Below are 9,252 nucleotides of genomic sequence, written 5' to 3' on the forward strand. Positions count from 1 at the left end.
ACCTTAACAAACTACAGTTTCCAAGATTCTTTGGGAAAAGCCATGACTATTATTGTATATGAGTGTTTAAAAGTATGGTGTGAATCTAACCTTATTTTCCTAAATTTTGCAAGCATAAGTTGCCTGGCAACCACCTGAAAGCTCTGCATTTGATCGTGTACCATGACAAACAGCAGTTAGTTATATGAAATTGTTCCATTGGAGCTTAAGATCAATGCACATGATTTAATAATTTTCTCCATAGTTTTATATGGCGCATTCACAGATGCAAATTACCATTTGAAGTGGAAGGCATCAACCGAGGAACACAACCATGTGAACTAGGCAACATTTATCAGGGAGCAAGGCAAACCTGGTTTTGACACTGTCATCCTATTCAGGCTCCCCCCCCCAAAAAAAAAAATGATTCCCATTATGTGAACAGTGTCCTGCTCTCTCTGTCACTTTCAAGTTGCTGAAACCACAAGTGTTTGGCACTGAGGGCTGAAACTCTGCATTGGGGGGCTTTTTCTAGTCATGAAACCTCCCTACATGATTTAGAATACTGGAAGATAATGGCTGTAAGATCAGGGTTGTAATTCACATGGGGAACTTATACAAGTAAATTAGTTCACCCCCAAACCATGGAGGGTAATGAAGCCAGCAATAGTGAAACATCAGAGGAGTTGAGACCAGGGAAACACATGGGGAGCTTACCTGAATGTGTAAAGTTTGGACATTTCAAGGCGAATCTATCAACAGTAATCCAGACTTCCTTAAACAATACAGTGGTGCCCGCAAGACGAATGCCACGCAAGACGGAAACCCGCTAGACAAAAGGGTTTTCCATTTTTGAGCTGCTTCACAAGACGAATTTCTCTATGGGCTTGCTTCGCAAGACGAAAACATCTTGCGAGTGTTCCGATTTCCCCCCGCTTCCCCCCCTTTTTCTAAGCCGCTAAGCCGCTAATAGCCTTTTAGCCGCTAAGCCGCTAAGCCTTTAATAGCCGCTAAACCGCTAATAGTGCTAATCCGCTAATAGGGTTGCTTCGCAAGACGAAAAAACCGCTAGACGAAGAGACTCGCGGAATGGATTATTTTCGTCTTGCGAGGCACCACTGTACACGAAATGAACCACAGTAATCTTTTGAAATTCACACTTCTCCAAATTTTGCACTGCAATCCTCCAGCTAAGTAATGTGTACAAAAATGCATGTATTGGGTAAAGGCTGCAAAAAAATTGCAAATATGGGTGAAAACAACATACAAAATCCATTATATTAGGAGAAACCACTTTCAAAGACGTATATTAGGGAGAAGTGCATACTGGGAGAAATTTCTACAAAAATCTTGAAGAAATTTCACATGAACTAAAAATAACCTTAATACTTCCTGATCAGATGCTGAAATTGTTAAGTAAAGTCAAAAAGGGTTAATTCCACATGAGTCGGCAGAAATGCCCCCTCACACACAACACACACACAGTGCAGCTGCAGGTCTCTTGTGACTATATTATCTGAGTTGCTGAGTTGCTCCAATGAGACCATTGGAGAAATCTATGTGTGCTGGTCCCGGGGGGAGGTTACCGTGGGGCGAGGTCCAGGACCTGAGTCAAGGGTTGGCAGACAGTCCTCCACGGGCGAAGCGGGGTCCAAAGCAAGGAGCCGGGCAAGGACAGGAACTCTGGGGGGACAGGACTGGGTGCTGGCCGAAACAGCTCTTCAACGACGTTGCTCCCGCAACCTGGGCTGACTGGCCTTTATCTTCTCTGAGGCCAGGGGCGGTCCCGGCCCCCAGGAGACCCGCCTCTCCTGGCCTTAAGGCGAGCACTCCTCCTGGGAGAAACCAGTTCCCTCCGCCTCTCTGCCCTGAGCCTCTGCAGGTCAGGAGAGGCTGGAGGGTTACTGGACCCAGGGAGAGACTCACCTTCCCCTGACAGGGCTGGGAGAGGCGCACCTGTAGGCACTGTGTCCTCAACCCCCTCCAGAGCCAGAATGGATTCACCTGGTGCCTGCTCCTGAGGATCCAGCACAGGTGCAGGTGCTTCAGAATCAAGGCCCTGCCCCAGTTCAGCCGGCCCTGGAGGCGGGGACTCCTGTGCAGGTTGGGATTCCTCCGGTTCAGCCTCTGAATCAGATTCCCAGGCCATCACACTATGGAACTGTGGAAACATGGAAGACTTTGAGATGAGTTCATTTGAGAGAAGTTGGATAAGACTTTTGAACTCAGAGGAATCTGACAGTTGCAGGACTTTGCAAGCAACTGGACTTAAAACCTTGCCTTGTGGACTTTGTAAGCAAAGAACTCTCTCTGGGTTCTGAGAGAGAAGACTTATTGTGGCAACTGTTAACAGAGTGTGTATATAGTGTGTTTGTGTTTGCCAAGTAAAAGTTATCTCTGCTGCACAGTTGTTTCCTGTGGTGAGTTTAACCACTTGACTGAACTTCCTTGGCACATACACAACACTCAACAGAAATATGGAGAACTGAATTTATGAGGAGAAAAAGGGGAAACTGAGAGAAACTGATATTGACAGAGTCACCCATACCTAATCAGGAATCATCTAGGCCTTTGGAGGGGCCTAGAGGCTTAACTTGTTATCCAGTGCATCCCATCAGGATTTTGTGTTGGATTTATAAAATGGTTTTAGTTACAATTATTCATTGTACCTTAGTGCTTTTACTGGTTTGGATACATTTTCTTACTTGGGGGGAAAAAACACCCTTACTTTTTGTGTTATGGTTGCACTGTTTCTGAAGCTTATAGTTTTATGGTGAATGCTGATTGTTGCAAACCACAATGGAAGGGCTTTCAACCTAAATGCCAGATTATTTAAAATAATAATAATACTTTTCCAAGAGGCAGCTATTCTTTCTTGAATTTTGCGGTATGCCTCTGAATACCAGTTGCTGGGAATCACAAGTAGGGACTATGCAATTGCAAATGGGTCCAGCACGCAGGCTTCCCAAAGGCATCTGGTCGGCCATGGTAAGAAGAGGATACTCGAATAGATGGGCATTTGACCTGACCCAGCAGGGATCTTCTTACATTCGTATTCCCCCACCCCATGCTTATTTAGCAGTCATTCCATTGCTGATAAGTGTATAAGAAGAACCCTGCTGGATCAGCCCAAAGCCCATCTAACCCCAAACTCAGTTCTCACAGTGGCCAATGAAATGCCCATGGGAATGCACCTTGGAAGGCAGGCAATCAGGGGGCATGTAGTCAGAAAGTGTTCTGGAAGCTGCCCCATTCAGGTTTTTTAAAGATAATTTTTTTTGCATCCTTTTTGGAAAGATAAATGAAAGAAAGCATATTGGCAGGGAGAAATCCCAAACCACAAGCATTTTACTGCATAAATATGCCATATTTCACAAATAAAAATTCCTGACACCCCAAAAATTGTTGAGCTTTGTTGGGGAAACCTCCCCCCAAAATAGTGATTTTACCTTTTGGAGCTGTTTCCGCTCCTTTTTCCATCATGTTGCTATATATCCAGGTTTTCCCTGACATTTTGCCGCTTCAGCAAAATTCCCCTGACACCATTTTTACACCCCAAAACCAGGGCATGTCAGGAATTTTCCTGACGTATGGCAAGCCTCTTACTGCAGAGATTTATAATAAATCTCAGAAAGCAAATAACTGGAGCCATCTCCTCACCCAAGTATCAGCAATCAGATGCTATTTCATTTTTTCCCCCTTTGCAGTTTTTGGCATACTCTGTATTTATGTCTCTTTACTAGCTATATTACACTCTAAAAAAGTTTAGCGAGGATTTGTTTTAGAAAGGTGTTTTAAATTAGTGCAGTGTGAGCTGTAAAATATCTGAACCCAAATTAAGCTAACAAGCTCCCAGGGAAAGAAGGGGGGGGGGAATCCCCACATTTACTTCAAGTTAAATATTTTCCAGTTGTTTCTTTTCTTTCTTTCTTTCTTTCTTTCTTGTGTTAGATACAGTGCTTGGAAGAAAAGTACATTTTCTGTACATCGAGACATCCTAAATGGTTTGGCAAAAAATGTACAGAAGCTGATGTGCAGATTTTTAAGGCGAGGGATCTCCAGGGCCATGTGTACTAGCAGTGGGAAGAGGAGACTCTAGCCTTGGATTGAAGCTCTGGTAGTATTCAAGGCTAAATGTTATATCATAAAATACTGTCTGAGGAAAGGATGCTAACATCTGTGCCATCTCAAGTCCCTTCTGTACGGTATTCATACAGAGATGGGTGAGCTGATCCTGTTGGCGCAGGCTGTTAGTTCACTAGCAAGTTTCTTTTCTTTTGTTAATTGACACTTTCATTTGAAAAATAAATAAAAACAAAACTCAGGTGAAAGAATACCAGCTGATGTTGCCAATATTCATACCTCTTTGGCTTGGAGATACAGCCTTGGCAACTGGTATCACTTGCCTACAGTGTGAGGTGAACATTATCACACATGCGCGCGTGCACGCACACACAGTCACAAAGTCATGACTCTACATAGTTGTCTGGCTCAGACTGCAATCTGAGTCAGAGAAAATTATTGCAGTCTGAGCCAGAGAAAAGCTCCTCCTCACCTCACCTCCTACCTACTACCTACCCACTTAACATTTCTCTCTACCTGAATATTGTACTATGGGTAACTGCAAAACAGCCTCTCTGTATCCTTGTATGACAGCAAATCACACATCAAGGAAAAATGGTGATGCCTACTTACCACCTCCCCACAGCCACTGGACCCAGGTAAGAGGATAGAAGATGCTAACACTGTACTGGTGAGCAATTTGGGGCTCATAGGGGGCTGGGGATGTATTCAGACAACATTATACTTCCAGAGGCATTACTGGATGCTCAACTGAGTCCCAAAACTTTTCCTAGGTAGTCTAGAAATTAACTACCGTAAGTTATTTCTGGTCTTTAAATAAATAATTAGCTAAGCTCAATTTCTATTCAAGTCTGAGGACTGGGGTTCAGTTGCGTTTGGGAATGTGCCACTTCAGCTCTTTTCACACGCCAATTTTGGAACATAGTCCATTCGTCCGCTGACCTCAGTATTGTCTAAACTGACTGACAGCAGCTCTTCAAGGTTTCAGACAGAAGTATTTACCAGCAATATCTGGAGATGCCAGAGATTGAATCTGGGATATTTTGCACACAAAGCATGCCCACTGAATTATTCTTGGCCAGATCCTGAGATCATCTTCTGCAGCCCTTACTTGGGTGACTCAGGGGCAATGGGTGGCTACTATGGAATGGACCATTTCAGTGGTGGCCCCCTGGTTGTGAAATGCCCTCCCTGAAGAGGTTAACCTGGTATCAACGCTGTCATCCTTGTAACACCAAGGAAGTCCCTTTCTCTGTCTTTTTTATTTAAAAAAATGAAAACTTTTAGAGAATTGAAATACCACTTTTACTATTTTCTGAAATGTTAGGGCTGCCTAAAATCCTTTATTCTGTCTTGCTGAGAGCTCTACTTTATCAATTTTATTATTTCCTCCTGAGTTTTTATGCTGTCCTTTTAATGTTGGCTGTATGGCTATTGATTTTGTATCTGAATATTTTATGGTTACTCTAAGCTGCCCAGAGAGCTCTGCTTGGGTGGCACATGGATACTGTTCAGAGATAAATGGAGGGAACTATTAAGATTAGGAGAATATACAGATATCGGGGGGGGGATTGATTATCTCTGTAGGACAAGGGTGAGGAATGAGTGCTGCATTCTCTCAAGAGGAATCTTTCAGAGGCTGCATATTGGCATAGGTTGAGCCAGAATCAAAAGCAGGTGGGGCCACACCTTTTGTCTCTCTCTGTCTGCCTCTCTCTGACATCTTTTCTTTCTTCTCCCTGCCCAGCAGGATGGCAGGAGAGGAGCAGATAACTCTTGTAAGAAGTCTGAAACAGGGGTGAGAAGACTTTTAGAGACCAAGGGCCACATTCCCATCGGGACAAGCTTCCAGGGGCCACATGCTGGTGGTGGATGAAGTCAGACGCAAAAGTGGACAAGCCAATAAATATAAGTGTCACATTTGTGGAGTAGGCTAGTTTCAACCCACATTCACACTCTAAGATCCATTCAAACAAGCAGGAAGCACTATCAGAGTACAAGGACACATTCCACAAGGGTCGAAAAGAACTCATGGAGGATATGCTGGTGAGGGTTATGGCTTAGAGAGAGGGATGTGTGGCCTGGGGAGAGTCCCAAGGGTTATACCCTTCAGAAGGGAGTTGCTGCCAGAGGAACAGCTGTGATGGGTGAGAGATTGTACTGCCCATCAGGCTCATCTTGGACTTCCTCTAGTGCAGCCTTTCTTAACCCTGAGTTATCAGGTGTTCCTGGACTACAGCTCCCATCATTCCTAGCCATTATGACCAGTGCTCAGTGATGATGGAAGTTGTAGTTCAGGAACATCTGGAAACCCAAGGTTGCAAAAAACTGCTGTAGTGGGAATGGACTTCCTGATTATCGAGGGTGACATGGGTAAGTTCTTTGTCAATGGTGCTGTGGGCTACCTGGAGCCAGAATCCACTTTACCATAACTGATAGGGCCAAAGCCCCACCATCTCCACCATGGCCCACTACCTGACGACCCCAGTCAGCTCAGCATTTGCCTGAGCTGGCTTATTTTTTTTTTATTTTTTTTTTATTTTAAATGCTTTTATTAAATCCAACTCATTATACATTATCCATTTTACAACAAATCATATGCATTTTCGACTTCCTTCAACGTCGCTGACATTCTTTCATAGCTATTCTTTTAGTACACATTCCATTCTTCCATATTGCCATTTACACCTCCTTTCCTCCTATATTTCTATTAAACAATATTCATTAGTTCTTTACAAAGCCTCTTTAAACCCCACCAGCGTTGTATTTACACCATAATTATTTTCCAGATAACACACAAATTTCTCCCAGTCTTTTATAAATTTTTGGTCTTTTGTATATCTAATCTTCCCTGTTAATTTATCCAATTCTGCGTATTCTATTAACTTTGCTCTCCATTCTTCTACCCTTGGAATTTCCTCCTGCTTCCACCTCTGAGCCAATACTATTCTGGCAGCTGTTACAGCATACTGGAAAAATTTACGGTCTTCCCTTCTGATGTCCTTTCTTACAATACCTAATAAAAAAGCCTCTGGTCTTTTCACAAAGGTATACCTCACTATCTTTTTCATCTCGTTATAGATCTCTTCCCAGAAGCTTTTAACTTTCTTACACTCCCACCACTGGTGGAAGAATGTACCTTCTTTAAGTTTGCATTTCCAGCATTTGTTATCTACTTTGTACATCTTTGCCAGTCTCACAGGTGACAGGTACCATCTGTGCATTTGCCTGAGCTGGCTTAACAATGGGCATTATATGAATGTAATTTTTAATGACCTGAATAGACTGAAAGATTATGAGTCATGGGGTGGAGTGTGTGTGTGTATGAGCAGAATTTAGTTGTTGTTTTTTGGATGCTATTTTGTTAAGGTTGTTAATATTGCTTTATGGATTATAAATGCTGTCTTGATTTGCTAATTGTATAACATGAGTTTTGCTGTAGTTGTTGTGTTTATCTTATGTCTAAGTTGCTGCTTTGTCAAAAGTGTTTTATAGATTGTAATTATTTTATAGATGATCTGTAAATCATTCCATATGATTTATGCTCTATTTGTGATGTTCTGTCATGTTATTGTTATTTATTGTTTGTAAGCTGCTTTGGGATTCATTTGAATGGAAAGCGGCATAAAAATGCAATAAATCAAATCAACAGAGAGAGACCAGGAGAGGCATATATGGCCCCTGGACCTAAGGTTCCACTCCTCTAGTCTGCACTGATAGCTTGCAGAAGGCTTCCCTCCCACCCTCCTTGCATTGTTCCATCTGTTTTGGCTCCCCCACTTACTTCTCTCCTGCCTTCCTTCTCTCCCTTTAGACTCTTTCATCTGCATGAAATCAGAATGGGGGTCACAGAGTACCCACTGTTGCTGCAGAAAGTTGCACTGTAAGCTTTCGGAATGCAGTTCGAAAAAAATATTTCTTTTCTGGACTGAGTCATTAGAGGGAAACCATGACACTGACATGTAACAGGAGAAGCTGGCCATAGTTCTAAAAATGGCTACCTGTCTATTTAAATATTTCAATGCAATATACAGGGTGTATGTTAATGTTTATTAAGGTGTGCTCTACTGAATCCACTTTTTGTTCCCTTCACTGCATGTTTCCTTACTTCCAAAGAAAATTTCCCCTAGCTAGATACTTAACAAATACTTTGGCTCGCTGACAAAGCCTGTGTGCTATTTATTAAACATTAAGCTCATCAAACTGGCTTTGATACTATTTTAATTGAACACAGCAACATGGAGAAGTGCATTAGATCTGCAGTGACTTGGTATTGTCAGAGAGATGTAGGCTCATTTTGGAGAAAAAAGACTCACTTTTGAACAAATTTCAGGCTTCTTTTGTTTTAAAAAAATCATGAGAGTGTTTTTTATTATGTCCATTTGAAAGTAATTAGAAAGACTAAGCCAAGAGCAAAACAGTAGTTGATGGAAGTGGAAACAGACTGGAGATGCCCCTTGGCTGTTAATGTCTTGATGTGCCAATACCTTTGATTGCCAAAGTAATTGTTTTCCATGAATCTTAGTGTTAGCAAAGTCACTTAAACAATGCAGATGGAGTCCAGAGAGAGAAAGAATCCAGATAACTCTTTACTGAGAAAACTGAAGAAAAACAGAATATAATTTTAGGAGAAGGTCCTTTTGCATGCAGAAGGTCCTATCTTCTGATGGGACTCCTAACACAGGATTTTGGAGGAAAGCCTTTGTGTTCAAAAGAAGGCACACATGTGAAATGCCAATATGCACTTCTCCATCTGTTGCAATTGCTCCACTACTCAGTGCCACGTAAAAATAAAACATCACGGTGTTGGCTCTTAAATTGTGTTGACTTCATCCTGATTTGTGTCAACCTGTGTTATTTGTGCATAACATTTGGGGAGAAACAGCTCTTGCACAGATGTGCAAAAAGAGTGTGGTAAAAGAGAAAGCAAATTAGAAACATTGTTGGGACCTCATCATCATTGGATCCATCCCTGTTGCCAACATAGCTAACAGTACAGCTACATGCAATTCTTTCACAGAAATCTACAGACGTTTAGTAAAAAAATGTTGAAATGAAACATAACTGCAACCCCCCATTAATCCTTTTTTCTTTTTTTGTATAGCTACAGGCATGTCTTGCTTCAGAGTTGCTTTGACTGATAGGTGAGACGATTCATAACTTTTCCATACCCGCAAAATGCTAACTTTG

Source organism: Podarcis liolepis (genome assembly GCF_965112155.1).
Source record: "Podarcis liolepis genome assembly, chromosome: 7".
Classification (NCBI taxonomy): Eukaryota; Metazoa; Chordata; class Lepidosauria; order Squamata; family Lacertidae; genus Podarcis; species Podarcis liolepis.